Genomic DNA, 27,236 nt, shown 5'->3' with positions numbered 1-27,236 from the left:
TTCCCCTTACCTGCCTCTGCAAAGACTGAGCACCTAAAAAAGCTCACTGAAATCATTTGTCTTTTTGGTGCTGTCTAATATTAGCCTTGGTTTTCCACCTAATAAAGGTGTGATGTTTTCCTTAGTCACTCTCTTTGACATTGCTGTATTTAGAGACTTTCCCTATTTCCCTGCATATCTCTTGAGAATCTCATTTTCTTTCTCTCCTTTTGAACTGCTCGCTTAGCAATCAGCCAAATTCAGAAAAATCATATTCTTGGCCAACTTAGAGATAAAATAGTTTAACTTTATGATTCAGTTTCAAAGTCTTCTTGCTACTCCTTTATCACCTTGGCAAAATCTCTAGGCTTTCAAAATATTCTCCAAGATGTGGCCCAAATGTTTCCAGCACTTTCCCCATATGGTCTAATTGCTACTTGTTGGTGAGTGACGGCCCATTCTCCCTACACACCTGGGGCTATTATCATAGTTTCTGTGATACAATACTGCTCAGGTGACAGAAGGAGAGAAAGAAGGTTTATTGTTATTCCTATTAAGAATTATACAGGCTACAGGAAAAGGTATCTCCATGTGTGCACATGCATGCACACGCACACACACACAACCTGAAGGGGTGAGCTGCTGTTTCATTTTTATAACTGATAAAGCAAGAAATAAAATTAACCTTTTTTTTCTTCCTTTGGGACAGTGGAGGTTAGAGGCATTTGTATAAAAGTGTAATTCTGCCAAAGAAACATTAATTCTCTACCAGTTTCCCATAGGAGCTCAGAGCATTATTAATCTTTGCCAGTTCCCAAGATTGGCATACTGGAAAGGACATGGGGAAATCCAAAACCCAAGGCTCTATGCCCATCTCTGAGCATACACTTTCTCATGTCCAAAATGTAGGCATTGGACTAGTCCACCACTAAGGTTCAGCTGAGCTGCTATGCATTCCTATTTAAGGAAATCTTTATTAGGGCTAATCTCATTACAATGCCTACCATGGCAGCAGAAAGTTCACTAGATGGAGAATATTTCTGAGATCCTGATGACTGCCCTTAGCAACAGAGTTTGTTTGACCTTGTTAAAGACAAAATTACTGCCTAGCAATAAGTCAGTTCAATGGATGCTTCCATCTGCAGTCTTTCTATTTTGTTTCTTTTCTCCAGAAGGAGACCTTTCTGCTTTCATTTCTCTACTTGAAGACTACCACCCTAGTTCATCACCTCAGCTGTGGCAATGGCCTCCTAATTAGGCTTCCTGCCTTAAGTTTCTCTCTCTCCTCCAATCTAACCTCCCTACAGCTGCCAAAGTAACCTTCCCAGGGCTCAGATCTAACCACATCAACTCCTTATTCAGAAATCATCAGTGACTCCCTAGTGTCTTTTGGATAAAATCAAATCTCCTCAGCCTGACTTCGGAGGATTTCTACAGTCTAGCTCCAACATGCCTACCTAACCTTGTTTTGGACCATTCCCATTCATGAGCTCCTTTTTCCCTCTAAGATCTTCCCTGAGTTCAGCAAAAAATCTCCCCTCCTTTCAGGTCATCCACACAGATCACTCCCATGCATGGAATTCTTTACCTTCTCATGTTTTTCTTTTAGACCTTCCTTCTTCAAAGCTCAGCTCACGTACTGCCTTCCCTTTCCCACCTCCACTCCATTTGTTAGTGATTTCTTTATCTTCAGATTTTCTTCTATTTCTTTATCTATGTACATATTATGTCCCTCAGGAGAAGGTGAATTTCTTCAGGACAGGAGTTTTCTAAATTTTAGTCTCTGTATCCTCAGGAGCCAGTACTGTGCCTAGTACAAATAGATGGATAGTAACTACTGACTTTGAAGTCAGTTTGAGCCATCTGAGGGGGAGTGAGACATTCTAGATAGAGAGCTGGCCTCAAAGCCAGGAAGATCTGGGTTCAAGTCTCATCTTTGACAACCACTGGCTGTGTGATCATAGGCAAGTTCAGCCTTTTCTCCATGCTCTATTGATGTTCTAGACAATGCCATGACACTAGAGGTTTCAGAGAAGATGCTGACTTGATTTGCCTAGGTAGGAGGGGTTTCCTCATTGGAGAATTCCCTCTAGCCATATAATCGTGGATCTAGTACCAACCCTCCTTGAGCTGTCTACTACACACCTATCCCTGTGCTAGTTACTAAGAAGGATCAGTTAGTTACCTGAACTTTCCTTGCAGATTGCCCTCCATTTCCAAATCAAGTGATACATCCTGGAGAGTAGTTAAGGGATATGCTGTCAGTCATCTGGCTAGTCAAACCTCACCTTTGACACATGTTGGCTTTGGAATCCTAAGCAAGTTGTTTCACCTCTCAGGTTTCTGGGTCACTTTTTAAGGCTAGATGATGCAGAGAGCTCTCATACGTCTTCATTGGCAGAGGGAGTTTTTCCCTTGGGAATTTCCCATGTCAACAAAATCATACTTAGACAAGTGTCTTAGGGGGGAAATGGTGGCCCTATGAAGAAGGATTTGGATAGAGGGAAGACACTGGGCAAAGGCAGACCAATTATTTGTAGAAATAAGCACATGGCAGTTAGGAGAGATACCACTCCATTTGGAACAGCCAAGTAAGAGATGAAGAAGGTTCATTCTTTCTACTAGCCTTTACATACAACCCAGTGTCTTAGAATGAATAGTAAAGAGAGTTTCCCGGATGAAGTGGGACATCATCAGATGGCATCCATGTGAAAGGGTTTTAAGCATAGGGGTGAAACCAAGATTCATGAATATACACATAAAGGAACTTGGACTCATGGTTTATTATAAGTTCACGGTACTTATGGGCAGCTAGATAGCCAAATGGATAGACCACTGGGCTTGGAATCAGGAAGACCCATCTTTCTGAGTTCAAATCCAGCCTCAGATACTTGCTACCTACGTGACCCTGGACAAGTCACTTATCTCTGGCTACTTCAATTTCTCCATCTATAAAATGAGCTGGAGAAGAAAATGGCAAACTACTCTAGTATCCTTGCCAAGAGAACCCCAGATGGGGCAATGAAGAGTTGGACGCGGCCAGGAAAATAACTAAACAACAAGAATGTGGCACTTTGGACACATGAACATCAAACAATACTGATTTGATGCTGCCTCTTTGTTCTGGCCACGCACTGAAGAAGCCAAATCGACGGCAATTAATTGAGAGAAGTCCTTCATGGAGCCGAAGTGTAGAACTGGCATATCCAGGACACCCAGAGACTCACAAAACTATCTTTGTATCTTGGCAGCCTAACAAGTGTATGTACATATATACTGTTTATATATACACATATGTGTAACATATGTATAGATATGCATATAAACACACTCTCCATTTACAAATTCTTGGCTGCTCTGACTTTTGTGTGCTTTCATCTTCATTCTGCTTTCCACTGCTAAAAATTAGATAATGGAAAGCTATGAGACATTGAGATGATTATTGACCCTGGTTACTGGTGATTTTTTGTGAGGTAGAGGGTATCTTTTGTTTGTAGATTTTAAGGCTGTTGTCCTTTCTCCTTTCCAAATGTTGCTTTAAAAATATAGATAAATTAAACCGATTTTAATTCAATTCATTTAATGGGAACTCATTAAGCACCTCAGTTGTAATATCATAGATTTAGGGCTACAAGGGGGAGATAGCTAGGTGACGTAGTGGATACAACACTAGGCCTGGAATCAGGAAGATCTGAATTCAAATCTGATGTCAGATACTTACTAGCTGTGTGACCCTGGGCAAGTCACTTTAACTTCTGTTTGCCTTAATCCATTAGAGAAGGATATAGTAAACACTCTACTATCATTGCAAAGAAAACCCCATGGACATTTATGGTCCATGGGGTCACAAAGAGTTGGATATGACTGAATACACAAAAAAGGTAGAGAAGGAAACCTTAAAGGCCATTAAGTCCAGCCCCTTTATTTTACAGATAAAGAACCTGAGGCATAGAGAGATTAAGTGACTTACTAGGGTCACACACTCAACAAACATTTTGTAAATAATCAAGCAATAATTAAGCATTTCTTAGGTATTTTCCATATGCCAGGCTCTATGCTAGGTAGTAGAAATAGAGATGATAGAAAGAAAATTAATTTCTGCCCTCAAGGAGCTTACCAGAACTAAATTCAGTTTCCCTAAGTTTCTTAAGCACCGTCTATGTGCAGGGTTCTATGGGTAGAGAACTGGGGTGGATTCTGTCTCTTCACCTCCCCCTCTTAGAACACTTTGCTTCTTCAACATCTAATTTAACTGCAGATACCTACATGAAGCCTTTCTCGGTTACCGCAGTTGCCAGGGCCTTCTCCTTCAAATGACTCTGTATCTACTTCATATATACTTATCTGCACACATGCTATTAGAGTGAAAGATCCTTGAGTCAAGAATTGCTTGGATTTTGTCATTGAAGCCCCAGAACCTAGCATACAGTACATGTATTATAAATGCCTATTGATTAAAAGTAAATGCTTATTGATGAATGGATGACTGGGAAACGAACATATATGTGTAGTTACGTACATATGAAAATATACATTACTGTACATGTGATATATCTCTATGTACATATGTAGACATGCTTAATATGCACACACATACATACATACATATTCCCTTTAATTCCATTCCTGGAATAGTACTTTAATATATAGTAGGCACTGAATACATTTTGTCTGATAGATGTAATGGAAAGCATGCCACATTTGGAGTCAGGTGAGAATTGGGTCTGGGCTCTTGCTAGCTATGTGACCATGAGTATCACACTTAACCTTGTCATGAGCCTCATAAATACTGAGAACGTCCTCACTAGCAAAGGCCAGACCCTTGAAGCAGTCAAAAAGTCTGACTGGGCTCATCCAAGAGAAACCTGAATCCTGGGGGAGTACATGGGAGGGAAGGTAGAGGTCAGGGAAACACAGAAACAATTTCATCTCCCAAGGCAAATTCTTCGGGAGCTTGTTCTAACAGGAGTGGGCTGTTACCCTTGACTAATGATTGATAGACCTCTGTCAAGGAGAGTCATTTTCTTCCACCTATTGCAGCTTGAGAAGGGATGAACATGGAGTTGTTTGGGAAGAATCTTACCCCCTCCCCACCTCCCACTAGGCTCACAGTCCCAATCAAACATGATAGTTGTTGGGGTAATAGCTGTTAGTCAGATTGTTCTCATATCACCATGGTGTACTGCATATAGAACGAGCCAAATCAGATTTAGAAGACCAAGATTTAAGTCCTGCCCCGACATGTAATAATAATATCTAGCATTTATCATAATTATAATAGCATTTATGTAGTGTTTTAAACTTTGTAAATATTTCGTATATTGTAAGCTCCCAGAGACTTGGAACTATTTTTTTTGCCTCTTTTTGTATCCCCAGCATTTAGCACAGTGCCTGCTACACAGTAGGTGCTTATTAAATGTTTATTGAAAGAATTAATATATGCTATCTCTTTTGATTCTCCCAAGGCCCATGGGAGGGAGGTTCTATTATTAGCCTTTTTTTTTAGAGATGAAGAAACTTAGATTGAAGCAGGTTAAATGATTTGCCAAGTCATAGAGCTACTAAGTGTTGGAGGGTGAATTTGAACTCATATCTTTCTGGCTCCAAGTCCAATATCCTATCCATTGCCACACCTAGCTATAGCAAATTATTTAATTCCTCGATGCCTCAGGTGATGAAGACCATAAGTTACATATTGTTAACATGAGTTTATGGAAGAAGTTTGCTCACTGAGAATTCCCTTCACCCGTGGCACCATAGTTCTATACCAAAAGTACAAATCAGGGCTGGCTCTATTAGGACCAGAGCTTCCAGTGACTGACTGCTCTGGGCTATTCTGAGAGGACCCATTTCAACTTGCAACTTGTCAGAACTGAACAGATCTTTGAAATGAATGGGCTAAAGCAAGTGGCCGGCCATCTTGCTACCCAAGGGGTTCTTTTTAACATTACACAGCCAGATGTTTCAAGGGACTCGAGGTGATTCAAATATCACCAAATTTGTGCATGAAAATTCTTTGGTATCTTTTCTTGAGGATTGTAAATCAGTAGAGAAGAGCTACAGCCAAGAACCTCACATAATTCTGATCTTAAAGAGTCTTTTCTTTCTAGCAACATAAAAGTTTTGCTCTCTCTATCCTAGAAATACCATGGGAGAAGAGGTGGCTGTGAGTGTCCTAGTTAATCCCAAGCTCCTCTGCAGAGCAATCCTCCCACTTTTCTTGAAAAGATGCTTTCCATCTAGCAAGATGCACTTTCTGAAAAGAGCTGCCAATTTTTACGCCTTCATGTCTCCTAGGAGCTGTAAACTAGCATAACAATTTTGTCCTTAAACTGATGTGGGATTGGGAAAAGGGGAGGATGGCTGGCTGGTCATCATAACAGGGCTTTTTTGTCATTCTGTCGACTTTATGAGATGGGAAGAAAACACGTTTAGATAATGTCGTTGAAGGTTGACACATTCCATCACACAGAACACTTCTTGCATATGTGCCTTCATTCTGCTGTACTTACCTCCTAGTCCGTTATGCGCCACCTGACATTGATCAAACACCCACTATGTTTCATACACTCAGCTGAGTACTTGGGCAAGATACAGTGATTATATCATGTATGCGATATATTATATTATGTATGTCATTGGTCTCTTACTCTCAAGGAGCTTATAATCTAATAGGGAAGATAAGACATTGCACAAAGTGATAATAATACATTTACTTGACCTTTTCAGCTTCAGAATGCTTTCTTTGAAATGACACTAAGTTCGACACAAGACCAAAGGTTTGGCTAGACTCCTCGAACTTCTCCTGATTGATACCCTGACATCTCCCCTAGTAACCCCAGGTTCCATCTCCTAGGAATGACCTTCCTTGGTTTCCCCAGCTGCTGGTTTGTGTCTGCTCTCCTCCCCTCCCCGCTTACTTTGTATTTATGCATGTGGTTTGTATTTACATATCTGCACACATCTTTCTTCCCAGTAAAATGTATGATCTTGGAGGATTGGACTGCCTTCCTCATTGTTTTGGTATTCCTTGTCCTGACATATAGCAAACTTTTTAATAAATGCTCATTAAATTGAATTAAATGGGTACCTTTATTTTGTCGTTTAGATCTAATCCAGACAACTCTACCAGGACATGGAACTAGAACCACTGGAGTCCAGACTGACTCCAGTGCATTGCCCTTCCCTATTCTTCCCACAACTGTGGGCCTGAACTTGGGACCCTCTTTAAGGTTCAAGTGGCAAGCGGTCATCTTGTTCCCTCCATCTTTGCTGAAGGAAAGTGGGAGAAGGGATTTATAGCTCATAAGGCCCTTGGAGTTGGTTTATTAGAGTGAGTTCACGGGGAGGGTTAGCCAAATAGCCCTCCAAGCTAATAAATAGTAACACTGCAGGCCTATCTCGGCTTTTATCCAGGGAGCTACAAAGTGCTTTATAAAGCCTGACAGCATCGCCCAGAGGTAACTAATATTATAGCTATTTTAACAGGATGATTCTATCTCTGTTACAAGTTAATATGAAGGCAGACTGAGAACATTCTGGTCAAGGTTAAAAATACTACATTGGATTTAAGACACAGAGCATGTGTCTGAGACCCAGCCCTCCAGGGCCAGTCTGCACATTAGAGAAGCTTTGCAACATGGCGTGGCATTTCTTCTCATTGTCTCTGGCATGTTTTTCCTCACAGATGGCTAATGGGGGTCCCCAAAAGCCCCCCTTTCTATTTGAGTAATGACCATGGATATTTAGGTATTGCTTGGAGGCTACACACCACTCTACATTTGGCTCATTCTCCTCATTACTATTTTCATCATCCTCTTTGAGGCTGGACACAAGCCCACAAGTGACCTGATGTGGGTTGTCTGCTCTTCTGCTTTCCCTTTGTGAACTTGAGTAGACTTTGTAGTCTGATAATGAACTCTTGTCCAGCACATCATGGGATAAGACAATGAGAGGTTCTTTCTCAAAGACGATTTGGGAGTGGGAGTGGGAGTGAGGTGTAGATCTGACTAGAGCCATAAGGTCTGTTTGCAAAGCCTCAGTAGTAAGTGATAAGCATAGTATAGTGGGCAGTTATTTATGTGTCATTAATTGGAGGGTAATTAAAAAGTCTTGATAAAGAATGCCTTGATCTAATCTTTAAAATAAGGTCAGACTGGATTATCTCTAATCTAGACTCAGATAGTTACCATTTGAGTGGTCCTGGACAAGTCAACCTCTGTCTGCCTTGGTTTCCTCATCTATAAAATGAGGTTAATAACAGCACCTACTTCCCAAGGTTGTTGGGAGGATGAAATGAAGTAATACTTGTGACATGCTTTGCAAACCTTAAAAAGCCTATAAATGCAGGCAAAAATTACTGTCTTTACAATGCTTTTTAGTTCTTCATCATTTGTGTGTGCAGACTCTCTGTGGTGGAAGCAACCCTAAAGATCAGTTCGTCCTACCTGTGTCTTGGACAGGATCCTCTCTATACCACACATCACTTAGCCTTTGCTTGAAGACTCCAGGTTGGGGAACCCTTATTCTGTGAAGGTGACCCCTTTTATTTGGGGATAATTTCAATCCTTTGGAATTTTCCCCTGAAGTTAAACATGCAATCTTCCCTTTTCAACGTTTACCAACTGCTCCCAGTTACGTCCTCTGGGGCCAAGTCCCTCTTGTACCCATCAGCCCTGATTATTTCCAATTTACCATGCATATAGTTTGTTTGTTGAAGGTGTTTGATAAATGCTTTTCATCAATTTAAAAAAATCAATTTATCCCAATTCTTTCAAGTGTTTTTAATAGAAACGGGTGTTATGTTAGTCATAACAAGGTAGTGGGTAGAAGTAAAGTAGAGGAGGCAGGAGAGACAGGAAACAAGAGATACGCATAAACACAAAAACAAAAATCAGGAGTAGAATATGTTTGGGAAAGTATACATGTATATAATCATGTATATGTCTGTATGTATCTATAGCTGTAGAGAAACATATCTAAATTTTATTGTAGCTTTCTGGGAGCGGAGGAGGGAAAACAGAACAAAGTGAAAAAGTGTGCAGCAAAGAACAAAAGAAAATTCATAAGGAAGATGGAAAATTCTCACCACAATGTGCATTATTTATCATGCAGGCTTTCTGGAAAGGAAAATTTATTGTTACATATTTTGAATCCTCTCATGTTCTGCTATATATACAACATGCTTTTTTTTCTTCCTTTGTATTTAAGTTCCAGTAATTAAGTTCTTTTATGTTTTGTTTCTTTTACCTATTTTATATTTGTGTTCTGGCTCTTGAGTCTAAAATAAAATTAAAAAAATTAAAGAAAAAAATTAAAAAAAATTGTTGAATGATATCCAAAGTTTTTCTACATCTATTGATGTAATTCTACTATTTTTCACTTTTACTACTGATTTGATCAATTATATTAATACCTTTCACTTTTTAAATTATTCCTGCATTCCTGATATAAATCCCACTTGATCATAATGTATATTTTTTTGTAATATATTGTCATAATCTTTTAGCTAGTATTTTATTTAGGATTTTTGCATCCATGTTCATTAATGAAATTGGTTTATAATTTTCTTTCTCTGTTTTTCCTCTTCCAGGCTTAGGTATTAATATCACTGTTTATAATTGCTTGCATGTGTCTTCCTTATCAGACTGTGAGCTCCTTTCTTTGTACCCTCAGTTATTCATGTGGTATCTGACATGGAGTAGGTACTTACAGGTACTTGTTTACTGAATGAAATACTTGAAGACAACTGTAGTGCCCACCCTAAGTCTTTTCTTACATCTTACATTTCTCACATTTTACATAAAGACAGAAACAAAGAAAAGGGACAAGGGAAGGGGAAGGAAAAGGAAGACAGGAAGGAAGAGTAGAATTGTGATTTTTATTGGTTAGGGAACTCTTGGATAAGGACAAGCCCTCTACCAATGCTTAGCACGGTGTCTGGCATATAATGGTAGAACAGTGCCATCTTTGCAATGTATAGCTTTAGAGAGTAACCTAGATTGTAAGAGGGTAAGTGACTTGGTGAGGGTCACAAAGGGTCACAGAGCCATTCAGCATCAGAGGAAGCTTGTGCACCCAGGTCTTTCTGACTCCCACAAAGAGCTCTTTTGGGGAGGGGTGATAGGAAAGGGAGAATACCCTTGACACATATTGGCTGTGTGACCCTTACCAAGTCACTTCCCTCTTAATGATGTGGTCAGTGCTCTAAGATTCCAACTGGCAAGAAGGACCTGACTCGTCTTGGCTCAGGGGGCTTTCTTCCTTGAGGAATCTTCTACATCATGGAAATCACAAGTTGGGTAATACAGACTCACATGTGTACACATCTTGTCACAGCCATAGAAATCCCCAGCTAAAAGAGTCCAAGTGAGTCATTTTACTGATGAGGAAACTGAGGTCTGGGTGAATAAGTGACTCGACCAAGACCACACAACTCAGTAGTGGCAGAGCCAGGATGACAGTCGGGATTTCCCTTGCTAAGGGCTATTGCCTCTTTGGGTAATACTATGACAGTTGCTGTTTCTAAGTTTTCAAGGCCATTCTTCAAGAGGTTTAATTATTCCTAAAGACTTGAGACCACAATTGCCTTTAATAGTAATGGGCCTTTTGCAGGGAGGTGGGATCTCCATGCTTTACACAGAGCCTAGCACATCAAATCTCTTAATAAATGACCGTTGACCTGACTCAGCTTGTTAGGGATCTTGGTCTCAGGACGCAAATTACAAGGCATAGATTTTGTTTTCCCTCACTTCTACTAAAACTGTCAAATCTGGCAGATTTGAATTGCAGTTCTAAAACCCCTTTATTAAATAAAATAGAAAAGAATGAATCATTTATGATTTTGTTCTACATTTTACAAAAGGAGATCCCAGGTTTTAAGTCCCCCTCTGGCTCCCAGAGGATATGGGGTACCTGTCTATAAGACACATCATTTAATTTCTCCTGGGCCTCAGTTTCCTCATTTGTAAAATGAGGGGGTTAGACTAGATGAGATCTTTTCCTGTTTTAGCTCTGGGATCTGATAATTCCAACAAACAATCCTAATGATCAGGTCTCACATTTAAGTCTCCTGCCTACTTCTAACCTTTCATATTTAGCAAAGTGTAGAAAAGACTACTCAATCCTAACTCCCTTTCAAACAGATAATACTCAGAAGAGGCTAGAAGGAGGCCATTTTGGGAGTGGTAGCAGGTATAGCCAGGAAATACTATCTCAAAAGTGCCTGTTTGCCCCTCTGAATACAGAAATCTCTGGTTGAGTTGCAAATAGCCTAATGCCACAAATTTGAAAATGAGGTCCCATAAAACCTAATGAGAGAGCTTTCAGTAATCTTCAAAATGAGGTTCATCTCATTACACAAGCAAGAGGTGGCCAAAAAGGAGTCTTCTTCCTTCAGTGGTTATAAGGTGACAAGATGGGCTGTGAAATTGTCATCAAATGCCCATGGGTCACCAACTGAACATTTCCCCACTCAGGCAAATTTTTCTGATACTTAACAGTAGGAGACCCCTAGTATTAATGAAAAGAGTTTGAAAAGTCAGCCTACCTGGCCTTTCTGAGTCTAGGTTTTTGGGGAAGTATGTGGAAAGTCAATGAGCTAAGTAAAATTGGAGTAGCAGGGGGAACTAAGTATCTCATTGGCTGGTGTCATCTCGGGTTTGCGAAATGGTAAGAGCTTCCATTTCCAGAGCATTTGAAGGTTTTCAAAGCATCTCACCTCCCTTATCTTATTCAGTCACGTGAAATAGACTCTATAGGCCTGATTTTTATTCCCATTTTACCAATGATAAAGTTGAGTCTCAGAGAGGTTAAGTGACCCAAAGTTACACAGTTAGTAATGATCAGAAAAGGGCTTTGATTCCAAGGCAGGGACTAAGAAACTGGTACTGGTCAATGAGTGATAGCAGGGGCAGGAGGACAGGCTCATAAGACTGTAAACTTAGAAGTGCAAAGGGCTCTAGCTGTCACCTTAGTCCAACCCCATTTCCATTTTATAGATGAAGAAACTGAGACCCTAGAGGTAAAACGGTGTTCAAAGGTTAAGGTGGTACAATGCAGATTCCAGAACAGGTTGCCTAATTACAAGTCCAGCAATTTTTTCATGGTGCCTTGTGGTCATGGCAAGGTAATATACAATTAGTATTGCATGGTTCTTCTGATGCCCACGTTGTAAGGAGTTTGTATTTCACTTGGTATTGAATGAGGATCCAATGGAAGGAAGGACAGTTTTCCTTCTTTCTTCCTTCCTTCCTTCCTCCCTTCCTTCCTTCCTTTCCCTCTTTCTCTCTTTTTTCCTTCTTTCCTTCCTTCCTTTTTCTCCTATTTCTCCATCTATCCTTCCCTTCCTTCCATAGAGTTGCAGTAGACCAACTGGATTTAAGTGCTAATACAATGAACTATGAATTTATGGTTCATTCAGGTGTTTGTTATGTCAGCATGCGCCCAAGTTGGGGTCAGTTTTGACCTGACTTGGCAGCTCTCTTCCTAAATATAGATGATCTGAAATCTCTTTCTAAAGAGAAGATGTGGAGTTGATATAATTGTGTGGGTTAGAAAACTTCACTGACCAAGACTTTGTGAAACCACCAAGGCTTGTGAAATAAAGGGGGATTTAGAGACAATAGTGTTGGTATAGTGTGATTCTCCCATGAGTTGACTTGTTCAATGCTGTGCTGCAAGAGCTGTTGGGTAATCCATGAAAGAAAGTTTAGCTTCTCTTAATGTATTTGTCTTAGGGATAAATTGAAGAGGAACCTAATTCCATTTAGAACTGGAAGGGATGGTGGCAAAGCAGACAAAAACACATCACCTCTTCTTTACTCTTAATCTAAACCCAGATTGGGAAGTCTTCTGTCAGGACAGGAGGCTTAGGTTATGGAGCCAGTGAAGAAATCATCAAGAATTTTTGATGAACCTGAGCTGGAGGCATTAATACCAAAATTGAGCCAGTTCCTGCCCTCAAGGAACTTACATTCAGATTCAGGGCTTGATTCTCTTAATGGATGTTTAAAAAAATAGAGAGAGTACCAGGCCTGGACTCAGGAAGACCTGAGTTCAAATGTAGCCTCAGACACTTACTAACTGTGACCCTGGGCAAATCAGTTCATCTTGGCATGCGACTAAAAATGACACAACAAACAACTAATTGAACAACAGCAAAATATAGCACTAGCATAGACTTAGAGAATTACAAATCTGAAGAAGAGCTTTAATTCTTACGTTTTATTGAGGAAGAAACAAGTTTCGGGAGGCTTCATGAGTTTTTGTGTCAAAAGCTGAGAGGTTAGAAATATTGGTGGAATTTGATAGGATAGAATTTAGTAGGTAGAAATGTAAAATTCTTTATCTTGACTTCCACAAACCATCTTGACAAGTCAAGGTTGCTAGATGTGGCTAGATCTCAGTCAATGTGGGAAAGAAAAAGATTCAGAAATTTTAGTGGACTTTAAATTCAATAGAAGTCAGTTGAGTTGTGGTTGCTAAGAAAACTAATGAAAGAGACAGAATGAGTGAGGCTGAGGAAGGTCTGGTCAGGCCACATCTTCAGGACCATATTCCATCTAGTTGCCATATTGTAGCAAGGACTTTGATGAGCTGAAGAGTGCCCAGAGGATGGCAATCCCCAGCATTCTGATTACCATCCTCTGCCGTGTGATGATTAGTTGAAAGAATTTTGGATGTTTGGCCTAGAGATCACTAGGGGAATGGGGAAAACAAGATTGTTGACTTCAAGTGTTTTTGTGACAATCCAACTTATACTTTTTGTCCCCAGAGGCAGAATTAATAGAGATGGGTGGCAGTTAAAAGGCAAAGTTTGGCTAGACATTAGTAAAAGCTCCCAACCAGAGCTAACCAAAGGTGGAAAGAACTGCCTCAGGAGGGAATGGGTCCCTCTCACTGGAGATCTTAGAGCAAAAACTAAACACTACCTGTCAGGAGAGGAGATTCTCATTCACGTATGGGCTGCACTAGATAGCCCCTTAGGATCCTTTAACCCCTGAAATCTGGAACATTTTCCCTTGTCAGCCCCTTCAGCAACTTCCTGTTCCCTGGCTCAATGGATCAAAGCTCTTGAGCTAGAAAGGCTCTCAGGGGCCGTCTTAGTCCACCCCCCTCATTGTAAATAGTTAAGAATGATTCCTTTCCAGTGGGTTGCGGCTACCACCCAATGGGATTATTTCTGCAGGCATGGGAGGGTCACAGGTGATTGACATGGCAGGATATCTTTCACCATTCTCTTCCTCTCCTGATTTCAAGCTGTGAAGAAGGATAATATTTGGCATTTAAGAACTACACAGATTTTCAATGTTGAAATCACAGTACTTGTTTAGGGGCAGCCCTTACATACAGTAAAGAAATGTAATTGTGAAGATTGCTGCATGTGCTATTTGTGAAAAGGAGTTAGTGGGAATGACTTTCTTTTCAGCTTAGTGCTCACAGCTGAGCCTACAGACAAGCAAAATAGATTATTTGTGTAAGGTACAATGGATTTTTAATTGGCTATAAAGTTTCAAACTGCTTTCTGACCCTTACCTAATAGCCGTTGTTGATCTACTATCCAAAGAAATGTGTCATTAGGTAAGCTCCTTTCAGCTCTGTGCACATCGTTAACCAGAAATGAAATAACTTTGGGTGGCTCTTGGTGTCCTTTTTCCTTCCTCCTGATGTAAGTTTCAGGCCACTCAAGAAGGGAAATGAGGCAGATTCATTTTTACCCAGAGTATCTTGTCCAGTACAATCACCAGGAGCAGCCTTCATGTTCACTGAGCCATGACGTGGGATAACCCTTCTGCCTCTAAATATCTCCTATATCAAGGCATCATCTTCCCCTCCGGTGAGACCTCAATTCCTACCATTTCATTGGACTAATATTTTAAGTACCTACTCTGTGAGTTGTCAAGGGACAGAACGGTATACTGGATGATGAGCTGGCCTGAGTCAGAAAAACTTGGGTTCAGGTTCTGTCCATGAGACTCAGGGCAGGTCTCTTAGCCTCCCAGGCAACTTTCTAAAACATTAATTCACTTAGCAGGCAGATGGAACAGTAGAGGAAGTTTCCTCATTGGATATTCCCCATACTAATGAGACCAGAGGCTCAATCCAACTCTTGAATTTTTGGTAGTTTTGCTTCTCAGGAAGAAGGGAAAATTGATCTCTCTTTCCTCCCTCATCTCTCTCTCTTGGCTATTGTGTCCTGCAAGGCTTTGTCCTTTATAGATATCACCCCCAGCAGGAAGAATTCCTCAAAGACCCAGTGGGAGAATATTTTGAGAAATGGGACCATAAGGTGTCAAGAAGAGAGCCATGGGGTGTTAAACAAGCCCAGGGAGCTCAGGGGAGCACTATTTCCAGCAAGGCTATGGCTCCTAGGGGGACAAGTGTGAGTATATGATGAGAAGGCTACAGAGACCCTACACTGCTGGGCATGTGACTTGTCTGGACCAACTATGTTCCCTAGTGTCTGCTTCTCTATTTAACGTGTGTGTTCATTCTTCTCCCTGACATTAAATGAATCATGGGAGAGTGTGTGCCCCAGGTTTCACTGGGGAGTGTTTTCTTACTACTATTCTCATTTTTGTCTTCTCAGTCAATACTTTTGCTTTGAGCTAACTGTGTCTACTTGCTGCTTATTAAAGAGGTGCACCTTGGTGGGAGCTTGTGAGCTATTGTTTTCTGATTGCATCTCAGAGTATCTCAAATACATGGTGGCCATTTCCCAAAAGATCCCAATCTGTAAGTGTAAACTGAGGAAAGAGAGGATTAGACCCAGAGAGGCCACAAGAGTTGATGTTTAAATCCACTTGTTAAAGTATCCTCCATCTTGTAGAATTCCTAGAGTCCTTAAATGTACAACTCACATGCCACCTCCTTTCCCAATTCTACTTAATAGTACTCTCTTTCTCTTAAAATTACTTTACTCTATGGCATAGGCTTTGTTTTTACTTGTCTACACATATATTGTCTCCCCCAATAGCATGTCAGCTCGTTGAGGACAGGAGCTATTTTGTTTTGGTTATGTATCCCCGTATGCTGAGCATGGCCATGTAATGAAGGCTTGTTGAATGGAACTGAAGTGAAATCTCTCTCCTGTGGTCCTGTTCACTGACACATCTTCTCTCTTACTTTCCATCCCCCCACATTTTTAATCATTGCATTGTTGTAACTTCAGCAGACTTACTTTTAAAACTTTTGCACTTGTCAGTTTTTTCCTATAGAAAGTGTCTATACCACTCTTCAGAAATAGGGCTCTGGGCCATGAGGTCTTAATTAGTATTTACATGTGCTAAATTAAAGGCTGAGGATGCAAAAAAAGGCCAAAACAGCCTCTACCAACAAGGAGCTCATGTTCTAATCTCGGAGACAACATGCAAATGTCTAAGTCTACAATGATCAGCCAGAAGGGAATCTGAAAGGAGAAGACCCTCATGGGGAGCAGGGAGAGACAGGAAAGACTTCTGCAAAGGTGGGATTTGAGTGGTGATCAAACGGAATGATGTGCTCATATAAAAACAAAAAACATCATCGAATCCATCAGTCAGATCTCATACTGCAAACTGGATAAAATCTGAGAACTCTTCTCATATTCTAGAGGAACTCTTTTTTATGGAAGAGGAAACAGAAGTTAGAGGTTAAGTGACTTGTCTAGGGTCATATAGGAGATATGTGGTGCACTATATCAAATACTGGACACAAGACTCATCTTCCTGAGTTCAAATCCATCCTCAGACACCTATTAGCTGTGTGACTCTGGGCAAATCACTTCACCCTGTTTGCCTCAGTTTCCTCATCTATCAAATGAGCTTGAGAAGTAAATGGCAGACCCCTCCAGTGTCTTTGCCAAGAAAACACAAAATGGAGTCCTAGTTGGACACAACTGAAAATGATGCAACAATGACAAGAACCACTAAGGTCACACAGATGGGACAGAGCTGGGATCTAAATCAAGATATTCCAGCTCACAATCCAGACCTCTTGTTTCCAAACCTTAGAATGTTTGGACTCCAAATTTACTGCCCTTTAGATCTATGTGGATGATTTTGTGTATGAGTTACCTTTCTTATCAGCTCTTTGGGGAGCTGGTTCCCTTGTCCCCAACTCATACAGTCACTACCCTAATTCAAACCCCCATAACCTCTCACTTGGACTGTTGTAAGAGCCTATTAATCTGTCTCCATGTTTACAATCTCCCCCTCCCCAATCCATCCTCCAAACAGCTGTTGAAATAATCTCCCTAAAGCACCAATCTGGCATGCCATTCCCTTGTTCAAAAACTTTACAACTGACCAATCCTCATTGCTGTTCAGATGGACATTGAGCTCCTTGCCTTGGTTCCAAGGACATTCATTCAGCCCTTCATGGGCCTCCCCTTCTTAGCCCACTTAATACATCCTGCTTTTTAGGTAGACTGGCCCATTTGCTGTTTCCCAAACTCAGTCCTGCTTTTGGCTTCTCCACCTTTGGACACACTGTCCTCCACTTCTCCAACACACTCCCTCCTCATCTCTGCTTCTTGCAATCACTAACGTGCTTCAAGGCTTATTTCATGAGCAATCTCCTACCAGGAAACTTTCCTGATCTCCTTAGGTATTGTCTCTCTTCCCCTCAAATGATGATGAATATTTTTATCTGTTGCCATGATGCACCACCCCCAGTAGATTATAAAGTCCTTGAAAGCAGGGATCTTAATTTTTGTCCTTGTATCCGTGGTCCATAGGAAGTGTCTAGCATGTAGAAGCCACTTAGTCAATGCTTCTTGATTGAATGTTTTTCTAATCCTGGCACCCAGTGCAGCAGCCTGACACACAGAAGGCATATATTGGTTGCTGAATGATTTATTTATTGTCTTTTTATCTCTTGCTTTGTGCTTAGTAGGCACTTAATAATTGCTTATTCAGTTGCATTGGATTAATCCTTTGAGAATCATACTGATTTGTTCCTTGTGCTTCTGTGATTGAACAAACAGGAAAGTAAATGCCAACCCTCTGTCCCTTTCTATTTGTATACACACATTTTAAAAACAAATGATCTTGTTTGGGGGCAATTAAGGCAGCTATCCTGAGTCAGTCATTTTAAAATTTACCCTTTAGCAGAGTTGTGACAAGATAACGAATGTGCGGTTTATGGGCGTAGGAGTGGAGTCCTGGAGAAGTGAGAAAAAATGAACTCATTGAGTCTTCATGGACCATCAAGTCCAGAGACCTTTTCATCTGAGAGTCCTTTCCTAAAGCATTCCTCTGATTGCAGCTTCTTATATGTGGGAGAAGGGAACTCTCTCTCTCTCTCTCTCTCTCTCTCTCTCTCTCTCTCTCTTTCTCTCTCTCTCTCTCTCGCTAGGTGGGATGCACTGACCAGAGTAAAAATGCTTATTAAAGCAAATCCAGTCTAATCAGCCTGTCATCATTAAATGCCTTCAGGCCCTGTTTGGGTGCCAGAGTCATACATAGAAGTCTAAGGGTTCAGACTTAAAGAATGTGAGGGCTGGAAAGGACCCTACAGATCATTTAGGACAACTCCATCATTATATAGATGAAGGTGAGGTGAGGTGAGGTGTCTAGCCTGTGGCCATAGTTCCTCCTTCAAGAACCTTTTAACCTGGTGGGAAGAGAATAGCTTAGCACATGAAGAGTTAAAGGAGAGGACAGTATTTATATAGCAATAATTAGAAAAATACAAGGGATGCTATGAATTTCTAACTGAGAAGCATAAATAATGAGTGCTAAGAGATCAGAGGACAGATAGATCACTGTCTGCCTATGGGGTCTAGGAATGCTTTATGGAAAAGGAACAACCCAGGAAGACATCTTTCTACTCATTCATTAATTCAGTAAACATTTATTGCCTACAGTAGGTAATTAATCATTGGCAATCCACTGCCTCCTACTTATTCATGTTGCAGTCTCTCCACTGCTCTTTGGTCTCATCTCCTCTGACCTTGATTCTTTGAGGGCTAAGATTCATAGCTATCAAGGATGGGAGAAAATGAGGGTTTGAAAGACTGGTATTTCTGTGTCAGGGATCATTGTTGGGATCATTGACAATGCTGAGCAGTTTCCCAAATGGATTTTGTGTTGCTCTCCTCTTCATGTTCAACTTTGGGCCCAGCTCTTGGCTCATCTGTATTGTCTGAGGTATTTGATGATTATGTTTAATAAGCAAATAAGGGCAATATATTAATAGGCATATACTGTGTGCCAGATACCTGTAGGTGCTGTTTACTATGATAGCTTATAGTCTTGGAAAACTGACAGTCTTAGAGAAGTCAAGTGATTTACTCTTCCTGTCACATTACTGCTGGACCCACTCATTGTGCTAGAGTAGAGGGAGCACTGATTCTGTATCAGAGGACCTGGATTCAAGTCCTGCTTTTGACTCTGCCTGTGAAACTTTAGGCAAATCATTTCAGCACCATGGACTTTGGTTTCCTTAAATGTCAAAGGAAGGTATCGGTGTAAAGGAATCAACTCACATTTTTTTAAGTGTGATTTATTTATTAAATGTGCTCTAAAGTATCTGAAGAAGGATTTGAATTCTGGTCTTCCTGACTCCAAGGAGTTCTATGCCCTGCTATCTTTCAGACATAGTTGTGTATGTCCAATATTGATTCATCAGAGGGAAAAAGAGAGGGCACAACCCTTCATTTTAAACTTTTATATATTCATCAATTCATGTTATTATATTTTTAGGGCTGGGTGGGCATTTAACAATTCAGTTTAGTCCAAGTAGCATTTATCAAATGCCTACTGTGTTCAGAGGGCACTATGAGAGACTGTGGGGATCAAAAGATGGAATGAAAAAGAAATTTCTGCTCTCAATAACCTTATGATCCTTTGCAGCGGCAAAAATAGACCCAATGCTAAGCAAATACAAATTATAAACAGGTAAGTACAAAGTAATTTAAGCTTTGATTGAAGATAGAGAGTTCAAGAGACACAGGATTAGGGGGAGGATTCCCAGTCTGTGGGACAGCCTGTGGGAAGGGCTGGAGGAGGATTGAGAGGGGAGGGAGTAAGTATGTTTGTGCTGCTATTCCCACACACTGTAGTAAGCACTTTAGCGGACCTGAGTTCAATTACCACCTCTGACATTACCTGTGTCACCTTAGGCAAGTTACCTCAGTTTCCTCATCTGTAAAATGAATATTAAACTAAATCAATCAATCAACAAGCATTTATTAAGTGCCTAATATGTACCAGGCTTTGAGATTACAAAGCCAAAAGTGAAAGCCCTTACTCTTAAGAATTTTGCAATCTGTTGAAGGGAGATGATACATACACATACATGCATATACATTTATATGTGCATATCTAGGTATTCACAGAGATACATGGTTACTTCAGTGAAAGGGCTAGATGGCCTTTACAGCCCTTATAACTCCAGATCTTTGGTCCCTTGCTGCCCTAAATTCTAGGTTTCTATTTATTCAAAGGGAAGAAAGACTGACTCAAAGTAAGGGTAACACTTCAAAAGAGTAATCAGAAACAGCTTGAGGTGAGACAATGACTCAAGAGAAAACTAAGGTTAAAGGCACATCCTCAGAGCAAGTTTATTATCAGTTAGGGAAGAAAGAAATAATATGGTCTCAAAAAGAAAAAAAGGCGTAGAGGGACATTGTCGTTCTGATTTCCAGAGCTGCCGAGTGTATACTGACTTGTTAGCCTCAAACTTCTCTTCTTTCTAAAGCATCCTGAACACTGGGTCACATGATCCCTTGGCTCAAAACCTTGGAGGGATTCCATGTAACTCAGTGGATGCTGCATGTATCTCTACCCCCTTGGCCATCACCTTTTCCTTCCTTCTCCTGCCAAACCTTAGCTCTGGATTACTCTTACCGTGTGCCTCTTGACTGTTACTCACAAGCAGTTGAGTGAGTTCTAAAAAGGTTTGCATAACCATGCTGACGGGATACACTACAAAGAAACGTGACCCAACCTCAGCTGAGTCTGCATTGCAATAAGGCAGTCCTTTTATTCCTCCTAAATGGATGCTCTATCTCATTTCTCACAGAATTTTCCCAAACTGTCTTCCTCTTCAAGTGCCATCTTCCCTCAGCCAAGGGTAGTGCCTCTTATTTTACTGAGAAGATTGAGGCCACTCAACATGAGCTCTTTCTGCTCCTTCTCTCTTCACATCACAGCCCCTTGAAATCATTTCTTATGTCTTCTCTTTCTCACCCTGAGTCTCTGACAAAGAGGTGGCTTCCCTCTTTGCCATTTTCAACTCCTCTACATATAAACTAGATCCCATCTACTCCCATTTTCTCCAGCAGATTGCATCCTCAAAAAATTCATTCTCTCTGACCTTTAACCTTTCCCAATCAACCGATTTCTTTCCTACTGCCTTCTAATATGCCTTTATCTCTCCCATCCTTTAATGTTTTGGGGGGCGAGATGGAGCAGATTGTTTTCTTGTATAAAAAGAAAACTAGGAATATATATATGTATGCATACATACACACATATGCACATAATATATATAGTAGCTTTTGAGTGGTACAGATGGTACAATACAGGTGTTTCAAACAATTTTCATGATGAAACTAAATTAATTTTTAAAAAGGGACATGTTAAAAAAAGGGACATGTTGAGCACAATCCAGTGGATTAAGGGTACAAAATGGGAAGGAAAAAGATTTCAGGTCTCCCATCCTTTAAAAAAATGTTGACTAGATCTTGTTGCCCCCTAAAGCTATTATCTTTTATCTTATCTCCATTTCTCAATTTAACTCCTTGAATTTAATTTAATTTAATTTAACTGTCTGCACTAACTGTATACACTTCTCCACACATTCACTCTCATTTTTTTTTTTGTTGCAATCTGGTTTCCAACCTTGTCTCTCAATAAATACCATGAAAGTTACCAATGATCTCTTAATTACCAAATGCACTGGTTCTTTCTCAGTCTTTATCCTTGACCTATCAGCTACATTTTATATCCCTCTCTTCCTGGATATTCTTTCATTTCTTTGTTTTGTGACCCTGTTTCTTCTGACTCTTCATATGACCTTTCCTTAGTTTACTCTGATGGCTCATTATGCTTTTTAACTAAGTATTCCCCCAGTCCTCTTACCTTTTCTTTCTGTGCTCTCCCTCTTAATAACTTCATCAGCTCCCATGGGTGTACATATCATTTCGATGCAGATGACTCATATATAGATACATATAGATGTATACACACATGTGAGTATATGTATTTACACATACACATATGGAAATGTATATTGCATACATGCATATGTAGATTTCCATTTTGAACATGTTGAGTTTTAGATGACTCAGGGACATCTATTTGGAAAAATTTAAAAGGCAGCTGTTGACTCAGGATTGAAAATCATAGGAGAAAATGAGACTGGGACATATAAACCCCTATGTGTCTGTATGCACATATGAATACATGCACATACTTATATGTGAATGCATGCATATAGGTGCATATATAGACATACATGTATGCATATATTTCCTATATATTTGTATACATATGTGTGTATGTATCCAGTCAAACTCTCTCCACTGACCCCTAGTCTTGTATCACCAAGTGACTATTGGACTTTTCACATTGTGATGTCCCAAACTTGATATCGCAAAGATACTTAAAACTCTAGTTGGCCCAAAGAGAACTTCTTAGCTTTTCTCTCAAATCTGTTTCTCTCCCTCCTTGTTTCTGTCAGAGGAACAGCCATCCTTCGAATTTTCCAGTTTTTATCCTGAGCTCTTCACTCTCCCTCATCTCATATCAGTTGCCAAACCTTGTGATTTCTACCTTCAACACATCTCTTGCATCTAACCATTGCTCTCCATTCTGGCAGCTTCTGTCTTGGTTAAGGTCCCTGGAACCTCTTACTGAGGTCATTGCAACAGCTGGCTAATAGTTCTCACTCTTCAGTTCACTTTCCACTTCTGTCTACAATACACACTGTAGCAAAAGTAATTTTCCTCAAGTACAGATCTAAACACTGAACCTTTACATTCAACCATCTCCAGAAGCTTTCTCTGGCATGTAGTATAAAACAGAAATTCCTTTGTTTAATTTTTAAGGCGCTGTATAATCTGGCCTCAAACTCTCTTTCCAGACTCATTGGACATTATTCTCTCTCTCACACTCTGTGATCCATCAAGGTGGCCTTCTCCCTGTCTGTCCCACATATCACTCTATCTTCTGCATCCATGCTCCCTTCCATGCCTGGAATATAAGCCCTTCTTATTCCTGCCTCATTGGACCCACTTTCCTTTCAGTGGCAGCTCAAGCACCATCTTCTGCATGGAGGATTTCCCAGGTCTCTCCAACTGCTGGTGCCTTCTCTCAAGTGACCTTGTATTTAACAACTTTTTATATATTTTATTTGTTCACTTTATGACTGTACTGTATATATTTTTATTTGTGCTTGCTGATTTTCCCATTAGATTGTAAACTCCTTACAAGCAGAGCTTGTTTCATTCTTTGTATCTGATTCCTTAGTGCTGAGTACAATATTTGGCACATGGTAGCCCCTTAAAAATACTCATTGGTGGCTGATTTATTGATAGACTAGTCAATTCAAACTCAGGAAGACATGAGTTCAAATTCTGATTTCAACAGCTGTTAGTTGTATGACCAAATTTGTCACAGAACTGGGGCTTCAAAATTTCCCCATCTGAAAAATAGAAGTGCTATGCTTGTAGTACCCATATCACTGACTAGTCGTAAGGTTTAGATAAGGTAATGTTTGTCAAGCGTGTTGCAAACTTAAAGGCAGTAGATAAATGCTAGCTATTATTATTATTGCTTTCAGTATTCTCCTCTTATACTCTAAAGAGTTCAGGTAGAAGCTGTCTTGGAACAAATAATTTTCATGCTATTTTTCCTTCACGTTTAACGTTTGGCATACTGTTGCCCAGGTGGATGTATGACTGCCTTTTGTCACTGTAAAGGGATTTGGGTAGAAGTTTGTCTTTTGTAGGATTACTGAAAGCATCCTTGGGATCCCTCTTGCAGTAGATGAAGATTATGCTAATCATCCTTATCATGGATGGTACTATCTTTGGACATGTCTCATTCATCCCCCTTCTCTGGAGTGTAAACTGCCTATGGACTGGCACCATTTCTAACTTTGTATTCTTGTATCCTGTTTGTCATAGTCTAGTAGATCCTTAATGAATGGATGGATGAACAGTGATTTAAAGAATTTTGGGGATGTCAGGGAGGAGTCAACCATCTAAATAAGTAAACAATGACAGATGTTTTTTTGTTTGTATTAGCATCTTTGTTAAATCTGGTGCAATGAGGAATATGTTTATTGTTGGAGGAAAAAATTGTTATTGTTCTGTCAGACAGGAAATGTAATGGCTAGAGCTAAGACAACTAAGCCTGTTGTCTAGAAACCCTGAGTTCAAATATGACCTCAGACATTTTCTTAGTTTTGTGACTCTGGGCTAGTCACTTAACCTCTATTTGCTTCAGTTTCCTCATCTGTAAAATGGGAATAATAATAACACCTTTCTTACAGGGTTGTTACAAGGAGCAAATGAGATCTCCTTCCTTCCTTCCTTCCTTCCTTCCTTCCTTCCTTCCTTCCTTCCTTCCTTCTTTTTTCTTTCCTTCCTTCCTTAAATGCATATAACAAAGAATTCTCAAACCTTGCTTCTTGGAATGTGTTGGCCTAATTGCTTCATGTCTACTGTGTCCTTAAGACCTATCTTATCAATGGAATCTTAGGCAGCCTGCTTGTAGGGCTATTAATCAAGTAATTTACACGAACAGTTGCCTTAATAAACAACCTTATCATTGTTCCTTCCAGGATCCACATTAGTCAGTAACCTTGCATTAGCTTGAAAGGGACTCATTAGGATGTCCTCTGTTTCCTGATCTTTGCCTCATCTTCTTCTCAATCTGGGCATTCCTGCCCAAGCTTGTGTGACACATGCATATTTTTTCTTCTTAGAGACAAATGTCTGGGTGAAAGCCCGTGCAACCACTTTCTGGTCACTGTGCTTTTCAGTTTGGCAATAAAAGGAAGAATTTATAGCAAGTTGCTTCCTTGAACTACCTTTGATAGAAGATAATAATGACATTTTTTGAAGAAAAGGGGAGCAAATGGTCTGGCTGTGATAATATACAAAGGTAGTGAGGCAAACTAGAACGCTCAGGGAAATTGACTATCCAAAGTATTGCTCCTCACTTTACCAATTAAAGAGATGGATTTTGCCCCTAGTAGACTGAAATGTGCAGAAATTTAGGACCAAAGATTGTATACTTTGATAGATAAGGGGTGTGATCTTTGAAAACTGCCACTTAAGATCTTTGGGAGAAGACTACTGAATAATTTTAAAGACATTTTGTTGTGTGGTAATGCACTTTGCTAAAATTCTTTCCATGTGATATCAAGAACTCCAATGAATCAACAAGCTCTTCTTAAGCACCTACTATGTGCCAGACACTGTCCTGGGAAATACAAAGAAAAGGCAAAAACAGTATTTCCTGAAAGAGCTTCCATTCTAAAGGGGAGACACATATAGGGAAATCAGTACATACAAGATAACCATGGAATAATTGGAAGCTCACTTTAGAGTGGAATGCTCAAGCAGCTGGGGGAGGCGGGGTGGTAGCTTGGGACAGGGTGAAAGCCCCAAAAGGTCTCTTGAAAGATGTGGGTCTTAAAGAAAGCCAAATATTCTAAGGAGCAAAGGCTAAACTCCACATGCTGACAGATGGATCATCACCACCTAGCTGACAGGGTAGCATCTACCAGACAGGACCATTGTGAGATCAAATGATATATTTAGAAAGTATTTAGCAAAGTACCTGGCACATAAACTTAACTTAACAAATACAAATGCTCTTATTCAGCATAAGCCCACAAACATGCATACCCTGATCTGGAGAGGATCTTGTCTTGCTGAAGGGTGTTCCATAGGGCATAAGCAGATCCTGGAGAGACTTCCTCTACATCCCAGAAATGAGCGTGCATCTGGCCAGTCCAGCCAGATTCAGGGCAATGCCTATGAATGACCATAAGATGATTAATATTTTTGGTCACAGTAATAATAAAGGCCATTTAGCAAGGATTGGAGAAGTTGTGATCCACAGAGTTCCCTGCCTTCAATGTCTTGTAACAACAATCCATCTGCCACAGAGCTTTACAAATGATTTTTCTTGAGTGTAGACCTTACCATGGTACTGCTCTACTGAATGAACACCAGTGACTCTCCTATCCCCTCTAATCTCCTCTGAACTTTAAGGTCCTTAGTTATCTGGCTCTTACCTTTATTTTCACCCTTATTATATATTACTCCCTCTTGGGTTCTGCCAAGTTGGCCATCTGACCCATGACTCTCCATCTCCCTTTATTTTGTGCCTTTACACTGACTATTATCCATAAATGGATGCACTTCCTTCTCATCACTTGACCAAGAATTCTACAGCTGACTTAACTGAGGCCCAGAGATGTGACGTGACTTTCCTAAAATCACACGACCAGGTATTTCTTAATGATGGGACACAGGACACCCAGTTCTGTGGCCCCTTGGAAAAACATTATTAAGCATTACTCATCTTGATAAAGGCAGAAAAAGAGGAAAAAGAAGGACTTAATTATATCACTTGAAACTTAGGATAAAAGAGAGCTTGCTTCTCTTGTACAGCTTGGAACTGTTGGGGTAGGAAAAATGGGGCAGGCATTAAGGAATGAAAGAAGAGGTATCTAGGAGTTTTGAGGCTTAGGTATTTTTACATATGGGGCAAAGGAAGGAGAGACTTTCTTTTTAATTTTTGCTTGGGGCAAAAGAGAGAGACGTCAATCAAATAGAAAAATAATTCTGCTGGAAGGGGTGTGTTGTATTTTAGTTTGAGTAGATGCACTTAGGCCGATTATGGTTTGAGGTGAAATGGATAAGAATGTAGGCATGTTAGTTGTAGAATTGTTCCCCTAATCCCCCAGACCCCAAACACAAAGGAACATATAAATGATAATCAAAGAACAATTTAATTTTGGGCTTGAAGAAAGACTACATACTGTCAATAAAGGGCCAGTCTTAAATGAATTGAGACAGGCTCCTTACCATACTGACTTCAGGGTGAAGGACTTTTTTAGCTACAGTCATTATCTAAGATGGTGTGCTAAGATATAGAGGAGTTTTATATTAATATTGGTGAAGAAAGCACTCACTGAAAATTTCTTTGTTTGAAAATTATAATCTGATTCCTTCTAAGGACATTTCCCCCATGCATTTCTATTTAACTTTCCAGTTTGAATTCCTACTGCCAGTGTCAGGCCACAGGGTG

This window comes from Notamacropus eugenii, chromosome 6, assembly GCF_028372415.1.
Source record: "Notamacropus eugenii isolate mMacEug1 chromosome 6, mMacEug1.pri_v2, whole genome shotgun sequence".
Taxonomy (NCBI): Eukaryota; Metazoa; Chordata; class Mammalia; order Diprotodontia; family Macropodidae; genus Notamacropus; species Notamacropus eugenii.
The sequence above is the reverse complement of the archived record's forward strand: the minus strand, read 5'-3'. Positions refer to the sequence as shown.